The following is a 21,863-nucleotide window of genomic DNA, read 5'->3' as shown; positions in this document are numbered from 1 at the left end:
TGTAGTCCAAAACATCTGGAGAGCCACATGTTTAAGACCCCTGGCTTTAAGGAACAGGAAGTAAAATAATCCATGAAAGTAACAGGAGTATGACGTTCCTGGATCTACATGGGTAGAATAAAAGTAGACTAGAAGAACTGCCTGGGGGCATCAAGTTTATGTAGGATGGAATGGTGGGGGACTGAGTCACCTGAGGAGACAGGTGTATTTTACAGGTCTGAAACCTGGTAATCCACTTTACAATAAAAGACAACATGGAGAGGGGTGATGTCTCTGTGTTTGCCTGTAAATCTACAGAGATACCACCAAACTGTACTACCATTACTGCCACTTGGTCTGGCGGTATTACTGCCGGATTACAAGTGCTGGTAGGCAGTGTTAGTCCCCATTAATTTGAGTCCATAGGACTCCATGGTGGATTTCAGTGGTATTACTGCTGGTAGTAATTTTGCTGATTGTAATATCCCAAATTGTTCTATTTTAGGCGGTTTGGTGGAGGAAATACCTCCAGCTTCTTTCTGGAGGATTTTCCTCCACCTTTGCCCTCAAACTCATAGTTGGGAGGTGCAATAATGTGGCTCTATACGGTATTACCAGTGTTGCCAGTCAGAACTCATTTATCTCAGAAATGTATTCAGTTCTCTGTTTTTTGTCCTGGCGCTTAAAATGTGCGATTTGCATTGCAAGCTGTGTACCACAGACTGCTTCCACTCTAAGCGGGGGAGAAGTTAGGACTGTGGGGACTGAGGCGGCAGGACTTTTCAACGTTTTGACACAAGGGGCCTTCACTGAGTCTTGGGGGGGCATCACCGCCCACGGGATATGGTACAGTATAATTAACTCATTGCTTTCTATCACTGGTTCCTCTACATCAGTCTCTTGCTGACATAGAAGGGTTTATAGCTGTTCAGTGGGCATTTAGTGGTTAAGATCTATGCTGGCCTGCCATCTTGTGATAAACGGCAGCTATTAACCTTAAATTTGTCGCCATTGCAAGTCTCGCTTCTCCCACAGCAACAGCAGAGCACGCTTGCCAGTGCCTGATCATCCCAAAATGCTCTGTAATTTTATGCAAAGCTGCATTTTATTTTTATAAGGTTATTTTACTCACTGAATGCTGATCAAATGTTTTAAGTCTGGACTTTATTAACTGGGGGCTTGTAATTGTAGCACAAGCACTCTTTACAATCTAAACTAGAGGTGTGTTTACAATGTTGATTGTGCCAAAATACATCTCCTAGTGTGCTGCTTTGGGTCAGGTGGCTCCCTTTAAATTGTACACAATGATACATTGTCTGGTTGACATACTATGTGATTTGTGTATTTTGTAAAGGAAACTAAGACCACTAGAACTCACCACCCCAGAAACTCACAATCCCACCTTTGGGTGCATTCCTGTGGACATGGGAACATAGAGGAAAGAATGAATAAAAAAGTATTTGCCTTCAAGAGGAAGCTAGACCTTTGCAAAAGAACAGTTGGAGCTGGGCAAGCCACCTAGCAACATTAAGGTCCAGCTTTGATGAATACTTCCCTGAAGTAAATGCTGGCATTAATGACTGGGTGATGGAGAATTTTCTGGCAGAGGAGGTGGTGCATCATCCATTTTATGGCCAGGAAGAGGCGATTGAGGTTCAGTCGGACACTACTCTGCAATCTGAATTTAGGAACATTGCAGTGGGTGAATTTTGAATGAAGGTAATCCTGGAGTATCCTGCATTGGCATGGTCTGCTATACAGTCACTCTTACCCTTTGGGTCTTACTACTTGTGCGAAATAGGCTTTTCAGCATTGGCTTTTTTACTGACTCCTTCATTTTTTGAATAAGGAGTGTTTCAAACGAATGTTGAAAACCCGGAAAGTGGGAGTTTTTAAAACATGGAGACAACCATGGCTACAACATTTGGACACAAGTGCTTCCATCAGTCCCAAACATCACCTGGGTGCAGGGTGAGCCTGGGTAACTGCTTTTTAACATTGCACACTACTTTACCAGAATTTCTGGTAAACTACGTTAAAAGCAGTTAACACTCTTCCCCCCAAGTCTGAAACCGCACTTGATTGCATTATACTTCAGCCAGGATTGCATTATACTTCAGCCAGGATTGCATTATACTTATACTTCAGCAGCACATCTGATGTGTCCACTGAAAGGTTTAAGATTAAGCTACATCCCTAACTCTATCTGGTTACCCAGAGGTAACATCTTAGCAAATTTCACTTGTGGCTGGCCAATCTACAGCAGCACTATTGTAAGTTTGAATTGTTGATGTTTTACTGAACTACGGCACCACACACGTCTTGCTTGGTAGTTTTTAATCGGGAAACATCTTTACTTCTCGTTTCCCTTGAATTGGGAACTTTTTTTTTTTTGGTGGTGGTGGTGGTACTCCACCTTGTAGCTGTACCTTCTGTTTAGCAAGCATTTAATTCTCCCATCCTAGTTGTGTTGCTGGACGATTATAGAGCGGTGGAGTAGGAGCAGTGATGTCTTACTGGAATGCAACTCGAAAGCTTAAATCTCCTTCTTTCTTGACTTTAGTATATGCAGTGCATGCTAGCCAATGTTTCCACTGTTCTGCTCTGCGCGTGCCAACACCCGCGTCCTACCCCCGCACGCGTTGCACCAAGTTGTCGACTACATGCAAATTTGCGGTCATATAACTGCCAGTGATGTCACTTCCTGTATTTGACTCCCTCCCCGGGAAATTCATAAGTCGGCTCCCCTGCGTAACAGTACATCTACTGGAAGAGTAAAAATCCCTCAGAAGGCTCTCAGCTTGTCCATCAAAATGTCGGCTGGTTTCGGTGCACAACGCAACTTAAAATTCGAACTAGCAAATATTTCGGTTTACCTCCAAAATGTGCAGTTGGAAAGAATTTTGAGTTGACGCCACTTGTAAAAGAGAACCTAATTTTAAGGGATACCGCACTAGTTCAAAACATGCGCAGGGGTTCGATGACGCAACAGTTCCAGGAAGAGGCTGCATACTTTCGCTGGTGGCACACACAGAACCTTGACGTTCTTATTGCTTCTGCTTCTGACAGCTGCATATTTTCTAACTTATATGATGGCTCAGGTCGGGTCCAGGAATCCCTATAAATAATAACATGAATATTAATGTAGCTTGCAGCTATTAAAAAGCACCTTTCACCTGTTAATCAGCTCCCTCCCATCAAGGATGTATTCCTGTACATCCTGTGAACCCGCAAACTCAGTGCATATAATGAGGATGCAAATTATCCCGAAGAAAGGTTTGGAGGATCCCAGATACCACAGTCAGTGCCACTGATGGGCTGGCTCAGGCCAGAGCTGGGTCAGAAACCTGTGGCTCTCCAGAAATGTTGGACTACAACTCCTTTTGATCCATCACTATGGAATGTTCTGGTCAAGACTGAAGGGATTTGTAGTCCAACGCATCTGGAGAGCCAAAGGTTGCAGACGCCCGATGACCTCTTCTTAGTTTGAAGCAGTACTGACTGTTGGCCAGTGTGATTGCAAGAGAGTTTAGTTAAAGACTGAGTTTGCATGTGAGTGTCTGAGTGAGTGGCTGTGTGTGTGAGTGGATATACGGGTGGATTTGAACACCATTAGTTGTTCAGCAGTTTGGTGGGTGAGTCTTGTTTGAGTGTGTATGGGTGCAAGGGTGAGTTGACTGAAACAACGAGTGGGGAAGTCAAGTGGCTTTGTTCCGTAGGTGGTGTTTGAGTGAATTCTGTAAGTGCATGGATGAGTGGGTGACTGAATGAGCAATGCATGTTTTGTGAGAGGATGAAAGAGTGAGCCAGTTTTGAGGTGAATGAGCCTGCATATTCTCCTAAACACTAAGCATAACAGGCATGTTCAGCAATACAGTGTCAAGTTTGACACTTATACGTAGTTTTACTTCGTTGTCTTCTGACCCACTTCCTCCCTCCGACTCCTCACCTGCAGAACTGGAGTTCGAATAGAAGTGTACGGGGCTCTCTCTATACGTCTGCAGCTGTGATGACTGAGACCTTTCTCGGTACGAATCCACAGTGGCTACCGGTAGAACGGTAGCACTGCGGCCCCCTCACCAAGGCAGGCGCGTATTCAGGGAAAAAGCGCTTGGCAGAAAAAACCCCAGAGGATGAAGATGTCCGGAAGTCGGTGTTGCTGAAGCGGAGATGACGTAGCAAATGTAGATCTGCGATATAAGGTAAGTGCGGCACCAGTCGGATAACTGGAACAGGATGGCGAGCCAGAAATAAACAGAAGCAATAGTGAAGGCTCGGAAGGCAAAGCCGCAACGGTGGCGGAAGGGAAGGAAGATGGGCCTCCGAGGAGGGAAATAACAGGAAAGGAGAAAAGGGGAGGTATGGAACGGAGGAAATGGGCCCGTGAGACTGGGACCCAAAGTAGAAGTGCAAAAACACAGTGAAGCATTGAACCACAGCATGGAGAGGAAGCAAAAGCAAAACTCCAAACGTTGAAACACGCGGCTCGCTGGGAGGAAGGCATTGAAATACCTCCCAGTGAGCCGAGCGCCGACAACCCGGAAGGAACAAAAAAGACTAGACTGTCACTGTGGAAAGCAAAGAGCGTGATGGAACATTCAATGGCTGCCCCAACAGAAGCGATTCCACTGCTTCCAGGAGTACAGGCGCATGACAGTGTGCCCCCTCCTAAGAGCTGCCACACCGGCTTCCCTGGTGCACTCTATGGAACGTGCATAGAAGTAATGGAGCGTGGATTTGAGAGGAGGGCTCCCAAGAATCTTCAAATCTTGGGTACCCTTTCCATCCTATCAAGTATTCCACCCGTCCCTTACGGAATCTGGAGTCGAAAATATGGGAAACCTCATATTCCTCACCAGTATCAGGTGACAAGTCATTGAAATTAGACTGGGGGTGACCAGTTGAATGAGGAACCCAAGGTTTGAGAAGCGAAGAGTGAAAGACAGGATGAATCTTTCTAAGGTTATGAGGTAACTGGAGCTTATAGGCAACTGGGTTGATCTTAGACAGAATAGTGAAAGGACCCAGAAACCGATGAGATAGATTAGAATGGTGAGTCCATCGAGGAATACATTTTGTAGAGAGCCAGACTTTTGAGTCAATCTCCCATTTTGGCAGCCGAAAATGTTTCCATGAAGTTGCCGGCTGCTCCGCAGTCGAGTAAAGCAAGGGCTTCAACCAAACCTGAGCTTCCCTTGATGTGGACTGAGATCGCCAGAAGTCGTGAATCTTCTGTCTGCTGCATCGAAGAGACTGACAACGAAACATAGGGGCTGACAGTAGATTTGATCCCTTGGATGCTAGTCCCTTTTAGGACCGAGGGTAGTCGTTTCCCGACCTTCAAGAGGACAACTCTGTGCATCTTTGGATGGTATGAGAATCCGACGCACAGTAGGCACACAGTCCTCTTTCTCGACGTCGTCTTTGTTCTTCTAGAGAAAGAGGCCCTCATGCGATGCCTATCTGCAAAGGTTCATCTTGTCGTGAAGCTGCAGTGGGAGTCGGGGTCAATGAAGCTAAGGGTCTGTCTTGCATATTTCTCCATCGAAGCTTCTTCTTCTTATTTTGCCTTTTGGTTAGACGGTTTTCAATTTGTAGAGCCGAAGAAAACAAATTGTTCAAAGAAGTAGGCCTTGACGATCTAGCCAATTCGTCCTTGATTTCTTCCTTCAAACCGCATCTGAAAATGGTGTACTGAGCTTGTTCTGGCCACCCTGCTTGAGTGCTAATGTCTTGAACATAGAGATATGTGATAGCACATCCATGGACCCTTGCTGAGCATCCAGTAGTTCCTCACAAGCTGAATATGATATTTCTGCTCTTCGGAAGGTCTGTTTCAGGAGTGCCTGAAACCCCTCAAAGTCCTGAAGAACTGGATCCCCCCGTAACCAAAGGTGTTGCCTATGTCAGAGCGTTACCTGTCATGTTAGAAATAAGAAAGCCCACCTTAGCTTGACTTGTGGCATACATGACGGTTCTGAAGGTGAAATATACCTTACAGGCATTGAGAAACTCCTTCACCTTCTTGGGTGTGTGATCGAATTTACCTGTGGATAACGGCATTGGTGGTAATTCCGGTGCCAGTAAGGGTTCCCTGTTGCTCACTAACTGCTTAAGCACAAGGTTTTCAGACTTCAGGGTTTGAACTTCTTGCGAAATCATGCAGTTTTTGTTTTTTTAAAGTTTGGACTTCCTGAGATAAAGCTTGAACAGCACCCACCAACTCCTGGACTTGTTCTGTACTAGCCATTTCTTGTGGGCGTTGCAATCTGTCAAGTTTGACACTTATACGCAGTTTTGCTTCGTTGTCTTCTGACCCACTTCCTCCCTCCGACTCCTCACCTGCAGAACTGGAGTCCGAATGGAAGTGTACGATGCTCTCTCTATACGTCGGAGCTGTGATGACTGAGACCTCGGTACGAAGTGGCCATCAGTAGAACGGTAGCACTGGGGCCTCCTCACCGAGGCAGGCACGCATTTGAGGAAAAAGTGCTTGGCAGAAAAAAAAACAGAGGATGAAGATGTCCGGAAGTCGGAGTTGCTGAAGCGGAGAGGACGTAGCAAATGTAGATCCGCGGTGTAAGGTAAGTGCGGCACCAGTCGGATAACTGGAACAGGATGGCGAGCCAGAAATAAACAGAAGCAATAGTGATGGATAGGAAGGCAAAGCCGCAACAGCGGCTGAAGGGAGGGGAGACGGGACTCCGAGGAGGGAAAGAACAGGAAAGGAGAAAAAGGGAGGTAGGGAACAGAGGAAATGGCCCCGAAAGACTGGTACCCAAAGTAGAAGTGCAAAAACACAGTGAACCGTTCAACCACAGCGTGGAGAGGAAGCGAAAGCAAAACTCCAAATGTTGCAACGTGCAGCTCGCCAGGAGGAAGGCATTGAAATACCTCCCAGCGAGCCGAGCGCCGACAACCCAGAAGGAACAAAAAAGACTAGACCGTCACGGATGATAGCAAAGAGCGTGATGGAACATTCAATGGCCGCCCCAACTGAAGTGATTCCACTGCTACCAGGAGTATGGGCGCATGACATACGGCATACCAGTGATTGTTGCCTCAATAGGGGGGTATGTGAAATAAAAAGGGAACAACGCCTGCACAGGTTAGGCAAAGTATTCACAAAAAACATCCTTCTATGTGTTACAAACCATTTGTCTAATATTGTAGCCGTTGAAAGCGATGGGGTTCACTAACACGGAATAACGACCAACCCTGAATTTAAGGTACTGAAGCAAAGGCATCCACTACAATGTCCTTTACACAGAAAGGGAGGGTCTTAATGAAATACCCTGTATCAATACCAGATGATGATTTGTACCCCTGGACAGATTGTGTGGGGCAATGGTTCCCGAGATTCTAATCAGAGGGGTGCCCAGAGCGTGTCCTGGGATGGCACGTGCTACCCCTGGAATGTGATTGGACACCCCAGGTGCCACCCCATGAACTTAAACTATGACCATTATGTGTGTGTGCACTCGTACTTCAAGCGACCCCTGCATAGGTCAATGCCCCACTTTGGCCACCCCAGTCAAAAGAGTCTGGACAGGTGACTTATTCTCATCTGGACCAACACGACCAGGTAAGAGATGAATGGTGTTGTGTGGGAACTGCTGCATGAGGCAAGCGCAAAAATTCAGGGAGGATTAGGGTGAACCGATTTTGAAAATAAAATCACAGGACCGGCCACTGATATAGAAGTAGGACTACAGCTTCAGCTGTGAAACTGTAGTCCTACTCCTATGTGGGTGGCCTGTCCCGCGTCATGTTTCAGCACGGGAGTCCCCTCCAGGATTTGGGGTTCAGGTGGCTACCATACCGGTTTTAGCCAAAAAAGCAAGATATCCTGCTAAAATCTGGGATGGTATCCACCCGATCCCTAAATCCCAGAATGGGTTTTTTAAACTTAAAAAATTCTCTGGACCCCGGGACGGAGGTCCAAATACCCGGACAGTCCCAGCAAAACTGGGATGTCTGGTCACCCTAGGGAGGATACACCTAATTTGAGAAGTGGCATACAGCTTCTTCTTCTTAATTATCAGATGCGTGGGCGGACCCACGCAGGCGCTTCCCCATCCTAAAGGATGATGTGCACCAGACCCACCAATCAGAACTTAGCTCACTTAAACTCACAACTCCTCCCACCTCCCAGTCTGCCTCACAAAATCCAACATCACACTGTTCCTTCTCCTGACTCTCACCCCGTCACCTCCCAGCAAAGCCTTCCCACTCAGCTCAGCCACACCCAGCGCAGACAACCGAACCCTCATCAATTCTCTCTCCTCAAGATGTCTCTCACACCTAAGCAGAAAATGTCCCACAGTCTCAGGCACCCCACACACCACACAATCCCTTGACTCAGGCTTCCCTACTCGAAACAGACAGTCATTCAGCCCCACATGTCCTATCCTCAACCGATTCAGCATCACCTCCTCCTCCCTCCTCCATTCCAGGCTCCCCGCATCCACCTTCACCGACACTTTCCCACAAACAACGAACATCCTCCTGCCCTTCACCCCACTCTCCCACCTCTCCTGCCACTCTTCCATGACCCGTCTCACCACCACAGCATTTACCTCATCCACACTCAAAGGCGCCTCACATCAATCGCTCCCCTTCTCATACCCTCACCCGCCGCCCGATCCATCAACTCATTACCCAAAATGCCACTGTGACTGGGAACCCACACCAACTCCAAATCCATTCCCCCATGCACACACCGATCAATCTTCCTCCTGATGTCCATAATCACATCCTTCCTATCACCATCCCCTGCCACAATCGCCTATCACAATATATATGGCTGGGGGGGACAGCAATCCCTGAGCCTCCTAGGAAGGACTGCATGATGTGCCCCCCTTCGTTCGGTGTGGGGGAGGAGAGGGCCATCACAAAAGGTGGGGCAGGACCCCCAATAGATGGGGCAGTAGGGTTTGGGCACCCTGGGGGCAGATTGGCACACTAATGTGGCCATCTGCGCCAAGCGAACTTGGGTAAACAAAAAAAAAATCAAAAATCATAGGCAGCATTTTAGGGGGGGCTGAGGGGCACCCTAAATTGGCAGCAAATGTTGTACTGCAACGGGGGGTGGCACTCACCCCCCACCCCAAATGGAGGGCCCCACCTCATGCAACCCTCCCTGGGTAAGATATCTGCTCCTAGGAAGGGGCATCTGACCCCAGGGAGGGATGCATGAGGTGGGGCCTCCCCTATCTGACGCCAGGGAGGGATGCATGAGGTGGGGACCTCCATTTGGGGTTGGGGAGAGAGTGCCACCCCCTGTTGCAGTACAACATGTCCTGCCAATTTAGGGTGCCCCTCAGCCCACCCTAAAAAGCAGCCTACGATTTTTTATTATTTTTTTGTTTACCCAACTTCGCTTGGCGCAGATGGCCACATAAGTGTGCCAATCTGGCCCCAGGGTCCCCAAACCCTACTGCCCCATCTATTGGGGGTCCTGCCCCACCTTTTGTGGTGGCCCTCTCCCCCCCACCCCAAATGGCTGGCGGGGACACCTCATGCAGCCCTCCCTGAGCCTCCTAGGAAGGACTGCATGATGTGCCCCCCCTCCGTTCAGTGTGGGTGAGGAGAGGGCCACCACAAAAGGTGGGACAGGAACCCCAATAGATGGGGCAGTAGGGTTGGGGCTACACCTTTGGTTACACTGATGTGGCCATCTGCACCAAGCGAACTTGGGTAAACAAAAAAAAATCCAAAATCGTAGGCTGCATTTTAGGGGGGTGGAACATTGGCAGTGAATTTTGTACTGCAACGGGGGGGTGGAACTCACCCCGACCCCAAATGGAGGGCCCCACCTCATGCAACCCTCCCTGGGGGCATATATCTGCTCCTAGGAAGGGGCATCTGACCCCAGGGAGGGATGCATGAGGTGGGGCCTCCCCTATCTGATGCCAGGGAGGGATGCATGAGGTGGGGACCTCCATTTGCGGTGGGGGGGGGGAGGGTCACCTCCATTACAGTATAACATTTGCCGGCAATGTAGGGTGTCCCTCAGCACCCCCTAAAAAGCAGCCTACGATTTTGTATTATTTTCTTTGTTTACCCAACTTCGCTTGGCGCAGATGGGCACATTAGTGTGCCCATCCTCCCCAAAGGTGGGTAAACACTACTGCCCCATGCAATGGGGGGGCCTGTCTGGGTGGTTTGGTGTTTGGCTGGGTTGACACAGATAATTTATGTGTTCCTTTGTTCCCTTTACAGGTCTTGTGCATTTCAAGCTTCTCCCTTGTTATGTAAGTATTGACTTTTGGTTATGGGTACATTGTTTATGCGGGGGGTGGATTGCTACGTGGGTGGGTGGGAACTGGCCCTGTAGTGTTGGTGGTGTGAACGGGATTAGGTTCTCTGGGGAGGTATTGGGGTGGCCAGGGACACAGTTGCCGTGGTAGGTCACAAATTTCCCCCCGGAGCAGCTAAACAGTGCTGTTTCCCTGGGAGGGCAGTTTGCCACGTAGCTATCTGTACACGTTTTTTTTTTTTTTTTTGCTGGGGGTAGCCATACGCCTATTCGTCTTATTTCCATTTCCTATCAGTGTGCAATGTAGCCTTCCGTGGTGGTAGATGACTGGGATGTGCCATGTATCGGGTGGTAGAAATCGAAAAGTTAGCAGAAACCCCCAAGACAGTTTAGATGTGTTATTGGTAGGCTAAGTACTGAATGTAATTATTTTGTGTTTCCTTTGCAGTTGTGGCTCCTGGAAAGCTTTTGCTGACTGATGTAAGTACTGCATATATTACTTTTGTAGATATCCATTGTAATGTGGAGGTGGATGGTTACTGTGGTGGGAGGAACTGTGGCTGCAGTGTCAGTGGTATGGGTGGGAATGGGTAGTGGGGAGGTCTTGGGGGCAATGATGGTTGTGTCTTGCAAAGAGGAAGGTGGTTGCTTTGCAGAAATACAAATGGGGTAATGATAACTAGCAGCAGTGTCACAAAAATGTTTGCAGTAGTAATGCAGATGGCCATTTCTTCTGAGCATGCAATGCCCACGTGGTACGGAGCTCATTCCTTTTATTGCAATGGTCACCACTTCTGTCGTCCAAGTCCAGGAGTGGTCCCAGTGTGACCCGCCAGAGTCCCCATCCTTTCACAGGGGGCAAATCTGTAGCCAGGGTAGCCAGAGGGGCAGCACAGTCAGGGGGTGATGTCACTGGCCTTGGGCGCCCGTCTCCCATGTGGGTATTTTGTCCCCCAAGTTCAGCAGTGGTTGCAGGGTGCCCCGGCAGGGTCCCCATCCCTTCCTGGAGGGGAAATCTGTAGCGTTGGCCAGGCAGAGATGTAGGATGGTTGTGGTTGATGTGTGTGACTCTGGCCGCCTCTCTGCCTTGTTGAAAAGTGTGCCAGCAATTGTCTGGAAGGGTCTGGCATGTACTTTCCTTTTGTTCCCTGTCTGAGTTTTGATCGCCTCTGCCTTTTCAACTCACCCAATCACTAATACGTTACATGGTTGCTTCTCAACGCCATTTCCCATGCATCAGCATTTCATGGAGGAGGGGAGGGTGCAACACACGTTGGCTGTCTCTGAATTGGTACTGTGGGTGCAATCCTTGTATCCACACTTGTATTTCTGTAATGTATAGTGGAAGAGGACATCTTCCTTACATTTTTTGTTGTCTTTGTTTTAGGTGCAGGTGTGTTGTAGCTGTCTACCCACTTGTAAGTAAGCAGTGAGCTAGTCCTTAGCATTTGACGTGGGTGTTTGCAAAATTATACTCATTTTTTTGTAGCGTGCTCAGAGTACGTCATATTGCAGAGGGCTGCTGCAGTTCGTGAGCATAGTTTGGGCATTTTGGTGTCCTTGTGTGGTGTAGGTTTGTGGCATTGCATAGCACTTAATCTACTAGGTTTGAGAAGCACACATAGTTATTGTTTCAGTCTTTCTCTGTTCTTTGGACAGTGAAGGGTTCCATAGCGACAGTAGTCATGGCTTCTTGGTGACGATCCCTGCCTGGTGCAGAGGCGTTAGCTGCACTGATGTGATCTGGTTCAGAGCATGGAACAGAGGTGGATATGGACTCTGATAGAGATACTGCTTCTGAGGGTCAGCCTGAAAGTGATTGGGGAAGTGATTTCTCCGTGGATGGTAGTTCTTCCTGCTCATCATCTGAGGACGAAGAGGTGGAAAGATTACATGCACCTATTCCCACCCTTCCCACATGCAGTATTCCCACCCTTCCCACATGCAGGAGACCTGTAAGGGAGAGGAGACAAGCAGGACGTGCAAGGCATGTGCCAGTTCCTGTCATGGATGATGAGTTGGAGTGGGTGCCTCCAGCAATGGCTCAGCCTGTTGTGCCCCCTTGGTGTTTCAGCCTATTGACTTTTTCAACCTTTTTGATGATGATGGGTTAATTGCAGATATGGTTCAGCAAACAAATTTGTACGCTGCACAGTTCTTGCGGTCAAGGGGTCCCACTCTGAAACCCCATTCCAGAGCACAAGCATGGGATCCAACAACCGATCTTGAGATGAGAACATTTTGGGGTCTCATTCTGAACATGGGAATATCGCCGAAGCCGTCTGTCTCAATGTACTGGTCTACTGTAGCAGTTCATGCAACCCCGTTTTTTCCAGCCACAATGAGTAGGAATCGCTTTCAAGCACTGCTACGTATGTTGCATTTCAATGACAACTCGGCAGCATTACCCAGAACGGACCCAAACTTTGATAGGCTGTTCAAACTTCAGCCATTTCTGAAGCACTTGACTCAGCGATTTGCAGAGGTGTATGTTCCTAGCCAGAACATATCCACTGATGAGTCATTGATGTTGTACAAAGGCCGGCTAGTGTTCAAGCAATTCATTCCTAGCAAGAGAGCACGATATGGGATCAAGTTTTAGATGGTGTGTGAAAGTAACACTGGGTATGTCTGCAACATGAGAGTCTACACTGGGAAATACTCTACCCTAAACCCTCCGGGCTGCCCAGCCCATTTAGGGACAACTGGGAAGATTGTTTGGGATCTTCTCACAGCATGGCTCCACAAGGGTCACCATTTGTATGTGGCAATTTCTACACAGGAATTCCACTGTTCAGGGAATTGTTCAATGGGGACACACTGGCATGCGGTACAATGCGCTGTAACCGCAAACGCTTTCCCAGAAAACTTGTGTGCAAGAAGTTGGCCAACGGAGAATGTATGGCATTGCGGCGGGATGAACTGTTGGCAGTAAAATTCTCCCACAAAAGGGATGTGTACATGCTGAGTACTATTCCTGATGAAAGTACTTCAGCAGTCACTGAGCGCGGGCATACTCAGCAAGTGTGGAAACCCAACTGCATTCTGGACTACAACAAGTACATGGGTGGAGTAGATAAAACCGACCAAGTGCTTGAGTCATACAAGGCTGAACGCAAGTCACGCTTCTGGTACAAAAAGCTGGCCACACGCATTATGCATATAGCAACGTTCAATGCTTATGTGGTGTAGGGTGCAGCTACTCCACAAAACAACCTGTCTCTATTGAACTTTGAAACAGAAATTGTTCAATCGCTGACTATAGTCCATGTAGAAATTCCCTCTGTTCCAGAGGTAGAAGATGTGGCCAGATTGCAAGATCGACACTTTGCTGATTTTGTTCCTGCCACACCAATGAAGACACACCCTTACAGAAGATGTAAGGTGTGTAGTAAACAAGGTGTGAGGAAGGATACTCTGGTGTACTGTCCCCAATGCCCTTCCAATCCAGGCCTCTGCCTACAGCCTTGTTTCCTTTTGTATCATACAAAGGAAAAGTATTGGGAGATGGACTGATTTCCGAAAATGGCCATCATCCCTTGAAAGGAACCCTTGGACTCTGATTTCGTGCACCTCTTACAAAGGAACGGCACTCCTGCTCCCTGCACTGGAGGTGTACCATCAATGAAAATGCAACAGCATTTCACCTCACGTCACTTAATTTAGCGTGCCTTTACGAGCATTGTTAGTGCTGCTCCCTCCACTGGAGGGGTGCGTTGGTGAAGATGGGAACACCATTTCAGTGCCCTTCACTCAAGGGGTGTATTTTAGAAATAGTACACGCCACTTTGGCTCCCTCCCTTGAGGTCGAAGTGTCATGAAAGTGGTACTTGGACACCTACATGGTGGTGGTGTCTTGCGTACCTCGTACCACCCTGCCCTCTTTTTTGTTTTACCGTAACTTGTGGTGTAGCTGAAATGTCTTCTGTAGGAATGACTTGGATATGATTGGTGTGTAAGTGAGGTATAGCAACATAGAACATGCAGATGTCATTTCTGTGAATGCACTTTCCCAGCACTGCAGAAATGAGTAGCATGTTAGAGGGTGTTAGCTTTGTGTGGGTAAGGTTGCGCATATGAGTGCTGTAAAAATCTTGCTATGGACATACTTGAAGTTGGTGTGAGAGACATCGCCTGTAGGCCAGGTAGCCAAGGGAGCCAATGTGCACTTGCTATCAGTGTGCAGATACGATTTTTGGCACATGCCATTTGAATGCGGAAAGTTGATATGCAATTGCTGGAAAATTATGCGAAAGATGTTGCCTGGAGACACGGTTGCATTGTGAGCACATAGACACATGGGACAAGTGTACAGATACGCTTGTTCTGGTGCAAGTGATTTGGTAGAGGTGTGACTGCTGACATGGATGCCGACTGACTGCAGACACAAAAGGTGTATGAATGGCCAGTGATACGGTGGGTGCCTTGCCGTGGCATCACTGCTCACAAGGACGTTCCTCCTTGTGCTAAGCAGGGAGGCTTGTCCGTGTGCTAAATCCCACCTTGCTTGTCCGACTGCATTGTGATGTGAATGTATGAGAAGTGTGAGCAAAGGTGCATGTGAAGGGGCTTACTGACAGCACTTTCCTATGTACTGGGACCACTAAAGACCACTTGCTGTGCAAATGATGTACCCATTCTCACTCAGGTACGACACCCACGCATACTAGGTCTGCCTTTCATTGGGACACCTGTGGGAATGCGGGACGGTAGGCCATGTGGTGCTGGCGACGTGTTTCAGTGGGTGACCAAAGGGAAATGTCTGAGAATTGTCTTAATTTCCGGCCATTTTCAGAGACATTTCCCTGTGTCCACTCACCGAAACACATCGCCAACAACAGATGTCATACCTTTTCGCGTTCCTACAGGTGTCCCAACGAAAAAGGTACCTCGCATGTGTGGGTGCACCTACCGGGGGCGCAAAAGGAAAAGGGTAACATGCTGGTAACCCCAAGCCTTTCGCACACAGCACATTTTGTTCATGTGGGCAACCTACAGATTTGGGCCTAGGGTGTCGAAGCCAGCAAGGAAAACAGGGAACCCCATGCATTTCCCAAAAGAGGACACCCGTGCGAATGCACTGAGGTCTGACTTGCGCGAAGCGGCCCAGAATTTATTACCCAGAACCCCAGACAAAGTGAACATTGTGTTTTTTCCCCACCAAATATCACACTTTGTCGGGGATTGTGGCTAATAAAAACTGGGTCAATTTGCGCAAGGCAGACCTCTGTGGATTCCCACAGGTGTCCTCCTTTGGGAAATGCATGGGGTTCCCTGTTTCCTTTGCCAGGCAATTGGGGAATTCAGCACAGCAAAACCATTCGTTCCTAGCTCTTACAAGGAAAAAACCACAGGCTTCTTTGTACATCATTTTATTGGCCTATTTTGAAAAAACCCAACATTTTTGCCCTTTTGCTTATTTTCTCTCACCCCCCCTACAGCAACCTAGGATTCCTGGGTGGCGTTATGACCGCCTACATGTGGGAAAAAAAGGAGCCAAATTTGGTCGAGATACCTCATGTAACAAAAAAGTTACAAGCCATTGAATGGCCACATACCGAAATCACCAAAAAAGGTCCTGGCACTGGGGAGAAATACCCCTGGCACTTAAGGGGTTAAAAAACAAATGAGGTTGAGCGAGGAAATACGATGGGATAGAATAAGAGAAATTCTCCCAATAAAAGAAGTATCACTAGAAATACCTAGAGTAGCACTAGACGAGGAAAGGTATGATGCAGAAAATATTGGAGAATGGATCAATAAAATATATTAGCAAATAAGGCAGGACAGTGAGTATGGAACTCGAGGGAGCGGCAATCAATCCCCGGTACCTAAAGCGCAGGATGAGGATGAGGATCACATGTTTAGTGATGAACGCCGAGCACTGTCTTTAAGCAGATTACATTTAGATAGGGACGAGGAGGATGATAGTCACACCAGTTGGGGTCTAGCAATGTCAGATGAGGAAAGAGAGTCAGGTCATGAAACAGAGGGAGAAGGTGAATGTGTCCCCCAGGGAAGTCAACAGATGGAAAAAGAGGTACGATGGCCAGATCTGGAAAACCCTAAGCAAAATTCATTAGATCTGTACCATATCCTTAGAAGACGATAATGTAGTGTTAGAGTAGACTCTCCACCTAATGTGACTAGGTTAAGGTTGTTACCAGCACGAAGACGAAAAGGGACAATTACCTCTGCCAAGGTAAACAAATAGTGGGGTCCGACTATGGAATGCGTTTCTCACAGTTCCCCTTGTTAGAGAAGTGGGGAGCAAGGCCACAATATATTCCATGGACTTTGACGGATAAGGATAACTTAAAATGCAAGTTCCCTAGTTTGACTTCGGGGGCTGGGAAATGGATATATTAATTAGAAAAGATGACAGGAGTAAAATACGCTGGCCATAAGAGACATACAAGGTGTGTTGGCAGCCATTCTTGGAGAGAGAACTGCCGACATTTGGAGACAAGCGGTATATGTTGGTGTGGCAGCACAAAACACGGCACATGATGGATCGCCATTTAATAATTGATCAGATATGGGTGCAGTTATGACACATAAAATGAAGAAGATGAAGACCCTATTGCTTATTTTCCGGATAGTCAATAAAAATGGCAGGTTGAAACACATGAATCTGTGGGAAAATACAGTGGCACTTTTTGATCATATTTTGTGTCAGGGTTTGCCAGAACCGGTACAGAGAAAAATGAAAAAACAAGTGGGGATGGAAGCGAAGTCATGGGCTGAGATACAAGTAACTATTGTGCATCGTTGGTTATTACAAGAGAAGAATAAAAAGAAAGATGAGAATAGAAAGATTGAGGAAGCCAAGTTAGTTCAGAAGAAACTGTCATAGGTTGCTATAGAAGGGGAAGTATTGACAAATGGAGAAAAGTGGGAACGCAAGAAATCATAGGTACATCATAGGTGAATAATGCACACCCGAAGGGGCACTGTTGTGCGAGCACAAAGAGTTAACATCCTTACCTGGCACGTTTGTGAGTCAGACCAGCCGCAGCAGCTTGCTGATGACTGCGGCTCAAAGGTGTCCAATTTTGGACGTTATCGGGCACCCTGATGCAGTTAAATCCTGAGTGGAGGGCTCACTCCACTCCACCCCTGCCCAACGGTGTGCTGGGGCTGCTGTGTTTCCCGGCCCGCCCATCTTGAGACTAGAGACTTCTAAATGCCCAGTCCCGGGGTTATACTTTTTATTCGACTGCTCATGATTCACACTCCTGAATTGACCTGTGGCTAGTATCTGGGAAATTAATTAATTGCGTATCTAGTGCTGATATACTCCCTAGGACATATTCGGGCCTTTCCCCAATCATCTTAACTCTAAACTGGGAGGAGCGACAGACCCACAGGCGTCCCTGGAGGCTCAAACTCAAGCAATGTTAGATCCAGTATTCAGGGCTGAACTGGGGGAATGCGTTAATGACTACTTCGATATCAATGTTGGCATGATGGGTTCCCTGGCTGTCCTCCAGGATGTGTTCAAGGCATACATTCGTGGTATGGCTCTAGCCAAAGAATCCGGAATCCTTAGAGCGATACGTAGGGACATATGGAGGCAAAAAGAGGCTCTTAGGCCGTTGGACGGGGCGTATGCCGATGACCAGACTTCCGTGACGCTGGTTGTATTCAGGGAGTCTCGCGATGGATTTAGGGAGGCAGCAAAGAGGGAGCTGAAATTCCTGGACAGCCCGATGGCCACTAGGCAATAAAGGATGGCGAGCGTCTGGGCAGCCTGTTGGCCAGGTTGGTGCACCAGGTATCTGGGGGTGGCATAATCCTCTTGCTGAGGGCCCTGGTGGGTCATTGGATCACACAGAGGGTGATGTGAATGAGGTGTTCTGCTCGTTTTATGCTTCGCTGTATACCAACGACGACAAGGCCTCTCAGGCTAAAATAAACACATTCTTAGATGGGATACCATTGTTGATACTATCTGACGAAACTCGGGATACACTCGACAGCCCCATGGAGATTGAGGAGATTTCCCGTGCCATTGATGCATTACCCTCCAATAAGGTCCCTGGTCTGGATGGTCTTACCATCTACTTCAATAAGAGTTATAAATCCATCCTTGCCCCCCGCCTGTTTGCTCTTTGGGATGAATCCTGCAATAAAGGAGAGCTTCCCCCGACACTCAGAGTTGCTATGATAACAGTCCTTCTAAAGAGCGGTAAGCCAGGCACACAATCTGGTTCATATCACCCCATACCCCCGATTAATAGTGACATTTTCGCTAAGGTGTTTGCCCTCCGCCTCGCCCCATATATGGTACATCTAATCCATTCAGATCAATCTGTCTTTATCCTTGGCCACTCCTCAGCCCTTAATCTGCAGTGATTATTCAATATCCTGTCCCAGAGTGACCCTGAGGCTTGTGCCGTGGTTGCTCTGCTTGATGTACAGAAGGCCTTTGATTCCGTCTCTTGGCGCTTCCTTTGGGCGGTTCTGGAGAGGTGCAACTTTGGTCCCTGCTTTGTGTCTTGGATCCAGCTGTTATATACCAAACCTGTAGCCAGTGTCTGCACTAATGGCCACCTTTCACAGCCTTTTGACATCTGCAGGGGACCAGGCAGGGATGCCCCTTCTCTCCTCTTATTGTGCTATAATTATGGAACCCTTATCCGATTTACCAAGGCATAGACATGCACACAGGTGGGTGCGGCTGTCTGGATCACCTGAGATCATCTCTCTTTATGCAGACAATGCATTGCTTTTCATTAGAAACCCTGAACGGAACCTCAAACCTGTCATGAGGGATATCTTCCGGTTTGGCTTGTTGTCCGGTCTCAAGGTTAATCCAGCTCTTTCCATTGGCAGACGTTACTACAGCCCCTGCTCACCCTATGGGATTCACCTGGGCCCCGTACCAAATAAAATATGGAGCCACGATTACGAGGCGCCAGGACACGTTATATGTATGGAACTTTGGAACCTATTTGCACCAGCTCAGGTCTAAACTGCGCTCTTGGGCTAAACTTCCCATTACTCTATCGGGCAAGGTGGCTCTTCTCAAGATGGTTGTGTTGCCCCAACTGCTATGCCGATTGTTGAATGTTTCTCTTTGGCCTGGGGCAGTGCTATTTGCTGAGCTTTAAACCATTACAAATAGCTTCCTGTGGCCTTCAGGAGCGGTGAGATTAAAGTGGTACACTCTTGCTAGATCTCAAAGTCATGGAGGCTTTGCGGCTCCGAACATCAAGATATATTGGCTTGCGGCGCAAGTTCACTATGGGGCTTATTGGTCAGCTGAGTGTCCGCTGCCCCACATGTGAAAATTGACCGCCTTGCTTCCAGGCCCAGAGAACTATGCTCGTTGTTCCTCCCGCCTCTATGGAGAGACCCTGGAGTGTCTAGTCCAGCGGCCACTATGGCCCTAGCCTTGGATAAAATACGAAGGTGGACGGGTGCTCTCCACCCATTCCACAAGGACCTGCCACTATGGAACTACATCCCCGGGGTTCCCCACAATAAGTAAGGCTGCGGTGGCCAAATGGTCTGCTGACGGCTACTCCTCCCTCTCGGATATGTACATACAGGGTTCATTTGCGAACTGGACTGACTTGCGTAGGAATCTGAATGGACTGTCCTTCAGATGGATACAATATACTGGGTTTTGATGAGCTGTTAGAGATGCATGGCCTGGGATTCCTGCACAGCCCCCGGATGAACCACTAGTTACACTGGTGAATGGGTCGACTGTTCCTGCTGGACACGTGTCCAACATGTAAAGGCAGCTCCAGGATTGAATTAACAAGCCCCTATCCAGTCTCTGAGAGACTTGGGGGCAGGGATCTGGACACCAATATATCTGAAGAAAGGTGGGAGGTCATGTGTGGACATGCCCGTGAGGTGTCCCTGAATGCAAAGTATCGCCTAATTCAATTTAAGGTATTACATAGGTTTCACTACACTCCTGCCATGCTTCACATTATGTCCCATGATTACTCCCCCTGCTCCCCCAGGTACCATGCTAACGGGCGGATTATTTTCACATGGTCTGGACCTGCTCTAAAATTTCTGAATATTGGGCGAGGGTTTGCACAGCTGTATCTGTGATGCTTGATAGATCTATTGCACCTGACCCTTTGAACTGTTTACTCTGTGAGTTCCCTATGGTTCACGGGGGAGGCTGCAAGCTGGCTAGTCTCTTTATGCTTCTTGCTATATAAAGCATTTTTCTTCTGTGGCTGCCGCCGGCTACCCCCACTGTTGAGCAATGGCTTCACGATGTCACCTGGGCATCAGACACTGAGGAATGTTGGCATACCTGCAATCACTATCAGCTGCTTGATGTGTGGACACAGTTTCATCTGGGCCTCCAAGCCCCTTGATCTCCTCGACGATGGCTGGGACCAGCCAGAAGCCTCCGGAATGGTGCTGCACCAAACCCCTACCACTGTGATGTGATGTGTTTCTGATACTACTAATATAGTTTTGTATTGTTATGCTTTCTGCTCTGTTCTGTTTGTCTCTGGTGCCTTGGCAAGCAAATAATAAATAAAGGTTTAAAAAAAAGAATAATGCACAGCCAATGGATCAAAGTGGATATGGGTTTTGGTAGAGGTAGAGGTGTAGGTTTCAGAGGAAGAGGAGGTGGATTTCAGAATACTCAGAATGAAAGTCAGAATACTCAAAGAGGATATAATGGAGGGTTTGCCTGAGGGCCACCACCAGTATGCAGGAATTGTGGGATGACAGGGCATATTGCGCGCATATATTGAAGCCGAGGGATAGCACGACAAAATGGACACTCTTCAAGAGGGGAGACAGCTTATCCACCACATACAGTTCACAAACACGAGAGGGCTTTGCCCAGGATCACACATGCTGTAAGCACAGCAGATACAGGCGCAGGGGACGATAGAAATGCACCCACCGCAAGTGCCGTTGCAACAAGCACCTAAGCAAACACCACAGAATGCGAGCACGGGCAAATACTGACACCTAGGATAGGGGGTGTCACTGTGGTAGCAGGGAACCCTTTTACAGGGACAGGAATTAATGTGTACCCTCAATAGGACAGCTCACAGGGTGACTTGATGAGTTTAGTACTGTCAGTAACACCAAACCCCCCCCCCAAGAGGAACCAAGGGTCGATGTGACGAGAGGAGGCACATCATTTCCTTTTCTTGTAGATAGTGGGGTGACTCATTCTTGTATAAGAGAGGGAAAATATCCAATGCCAGGCATTGCCAAGAATGCTCAAGGGTTCTCTGGAGCTACACATTTAGTTTCTTTTACTGATAAATTACCTGCTTTTATAGGGGAATGTGACATGTCTGTCCCCTTGCTGTATTCATGACAGACGCCAGTTAATTAATATCTTGGGAAGCGGTGTAATGATGAATGTTAACAAGGCAATTTCATTCACTGATCAGTGAATAGTGTGCTTCACTCCAGGGATAAACTATTTACATGTAGGGGGGTTTATATTAGCATTTACAGGGCAAATGGCTCTATGAGTAGTCCCAGTAGAGCCAGAAGTTTACATGTATGGGGTGAGCATTTTGTTGTGATGGCTACCTGGATTTGTAGGGAAGAATGTGAGAATACCTGATGAGTTCCTTTTCAGACCACAAGTACCAATGGATGAGGAAGAAGG

This window comes from Ambystoma mexicanum, chromosome 3p, assembly GCF_040938575.1.
Source record: "Ambystoma mexicanum isolate Mex_15411 chromosome 3p, UKY_AmexF1_1, whole genome shotgun sequence".
NCBI lineage: Eukaryota > Metazoa > Chordata > Amphibia > Caudata > Ambystomatidae > Ambystoma > Ambystoma mexicanum.
Note: the sequence above shows the minus strand (reverse complement) of the source record.